Consider the following 3,354-nt stretch of genomic DNA (forward strand, 5'->3'; position numbering starts at 1 on the left):
ATTTAAAATGTTTGTGAGTTGTCAAATAATAAATATTTTATAATATTTGTATGATAAATTTATAAGTACTAATTACTTACTCATTTTTCATTAAGATAATTAATGGTTATTAACATTGATTTTTTTAGCTATCGCACTTAATATAATTAAAATTGCATTATTATTCAAACTAAAAATTATTTTACAAAACATTTTTATTTATTATGGTTGACATAACATTTTTTTGTGTTTTTAATAACTGTAAGTCTTTTGAAATTGGCATTTTCAGTTTATTTTACAATTATCCAATTGGTTTTATTTACAGTTTTCTAAAAACGATAATGAATTCAATACATATTGGTAATCTATCGGCTGTCATTAAGTCTTTATGTAAAACATTACTCTAAGGGAAGAAAACAAGTATAAATTTTAATTTATTCTCGCTATATTTCATTGTATGATATCTATTCTTTATTACTACTACTTGCTGACAGTGCTGTAAAGAATACTTTTAAAAAGTATTTGAGTGAATACATAAATACATTTTTTTTCAAGTATTTAAAATACTACTCAAATACTTTAAAAAAGTATTTGGAATACTTTTGGTTTTTTAAAGTAGGTTTGAAATTATGTAATATAGACATATATAGTAGTTTAAATTTAGATTTTATCATCATTTTCATTTATTAAGTAAATGTTTATTGCATTTTAAAAACATTATATTTTCAAAATGTTCATCGCTCTTGCTTATCTTTTTCTTGGTAATAGTTGCTCCAGTGCTCCACCCACATATTCACTCAACTGAAGTCCTGTCTGGCAGCGGAGTATTGAATTTAATGAAAACCTATTTTAATTATGTAAATGTTAATATTAAGCGGGTTCCAGTCGGTCATTTTCTAAGGAGTAGGAATTAGGCATATTATGTGGCAGGTACATTTGGGTCATGTTAATGTGTACGAATGTAAATGAACATTAGTGTGTGTGCGCTACACACCGTTACGTATATCAACGTTATGCGGGCCGTACCAGTATTCTAAATTAATTTTGAGTGCTATTTTTAATTTTATTGATAATATTTCGACAAAAATCGAACAATAAACTACATTATTATTTTATAGTGTATAATAAACGCTATATTATATATGTATAAATTATACTAGTAAAATACTACAATCGAATACACAATCGATAATCCCAATCAAGGTCAATGATCTGATTATATTTTATTATGATAATACGATTTAGTATGTTAACACAACATAAAAAATTACTATTGCTATAATAACCAGTGGCGTAACTACATGGTTGCATAGGTGTGCATTGCACCGGGGCCTGGGGTCTAGAAGGTCCAAAAGGAGGCCTATGCATTTTGATACTTTGTTTAAAATATGTTTATTAAAATTTTATATTTTGTTAATAATTTTAAATTATTTTATAATAAATAATAAATTACAATAAAAACATAATATTTTATATTACGAAGAATTTTATCTATAAATATTATACTATTTTTTGGTCATACTGTCATAGATATTACAATATTATTCCCGTATAGAGTATAAAAATAAATCGTCCATGAAACAGGTAGAAATATTGTCATTAGAACATGTTTTTTTCATTTACATCATAAATGTGATGTGTAATTGCTTAATTTTATTCATATAACTATTCTTAGGGGCCACAAAATAATATTGCACATCGGCTAGAATTTTATAGTTACGCCACTGATAATAACACATAATTATTATTCTGTGCAGTTTTATTCATATTTTTTTAAATACATAAAACAATTTATTTTACTAATTAGTAATTAGTAATTTACAAATATTATGTAAAGGTAATAATATATGTCGATAGCCCATAGTGTGTACACTAATGTGTACCTACTAAAAATAAGTGTATAATACCTATATAAGATTAATCATTAAAATAATATTATAAATATTAAAAACTCAGTAGTAATTCTTACTTTTTTAATTGTCGGTAAAAGATTTAAAGTGTTTATTCCCAAATATTGATCTATTTTTTTGTTTAAAGCAATGTCATAGTTATCTTTGGCTAACACATTACACAGACTATTAAATAAAACTATTATTCAATTATTGTAGCAACTTAACAGGCAATAATATTTTCCCAACCAAATATTTCGAATAAAAATAAAATGGATGAAAAAAAAACCATAAGTATTCAATACAAATAAGTATTTAATAAAAAAAAAAAAGTATTTAAAAAGTTATTCGATACTTAAAAAAGTATTTGAATACTTTTACTCAAATAATTCACAACACTGCTTGCTGATTATGTTGTTCTACAGAATCTCTTAAACAAAACTTACAGTATGGTTTCATATAATTAGCTTATGTCTGAAAATGGATAAATATGAAATAATGTTCTTTTATCGAACTAAATAATAGTAATAGTAAGAAGTATTGTTTAGGCACCATATAACTGCCTTGCGTAGATATAGTGAATGATTTAGGGTTAGGTTTAACTTCATCTTTATTTTTTTGCCCACATTTGAGGCTAAACCAACTTTCACTTGAAATTAATTTTTTAATAAAATTATTCATGGTAAAATAATTAACTGTATAAATGTTCATAACTTACTGTAAAATTATAATATTACTGAAATTCTGTATGAGATTATCTAAATAATATTCTAACTTAAGTTTTATAATAGATAAATTGGCTAATATAGCTAATGTCATACTTTCCTACAACCAACATAAGTTTATAGCTTACAGGAGATAGGTAAATCAAAACTATATTTGTTTTAAATTTGTAAACATTTCTTTTAGAAATCTAATAATAATCATAAAAAAAAAGTAGCTAATAATAAAAAATGGTTTCTGTTGAAGACAAATGTAGTGTGTTATTTGTTAGTAAGACAGAGACTACATTAAGCAATGCTAAGCATGTTATTAGAAAAAATGATTTGATAAGGAACGCCATTCAAAACTTAATATTTAAATATAATAGTAGTAAGAATGTTAAACTTTAGGTTAATAGTTAACTAATAATATACTTAATTGTAAGATTTTAAAGATATTATTAATAAGTAATAACTTCCACTTAGATCAGTTAGATCACACATAATGATTCTACAACTTTTTTTTTAAAAAGTACCCTGTAAGGAAATTTGGAAGCATGTATTGGCATGCACCTAAGCTAAGTTCTATGAACTTAAATAGGTAGATATCACCATGCTATTATTCCTTTAGGCATTAGGTACTTAAATAATAGATAAGTTTATTTGATTAATTATTATTGTTATTCTATTAATTATTTTATAAAAAGTAAAAATATGCGGTATACCTGTTGTTTCTCAACAATAGCTGTGCAGGATTAAGGGAATTAGATTTCAATAACAATAAA

The sequence above is a fragment of the Rhopalosiphum padi genome, chromosome 3 (genome assembly GCF_020882245.1).
Source record: "Rhopalosiphum padi isolate XX-2018 chromosome 3, ASM2088224v1, whole genome shotgun sequence".
In the NCBI taxonomy this organism is placed as follows: Eukaryota; Metazoa; Arthropoda; class Insecta; order Hemiptera; family Aphididae; genus Rhopalosiphum; species Rhopalosiphum padi.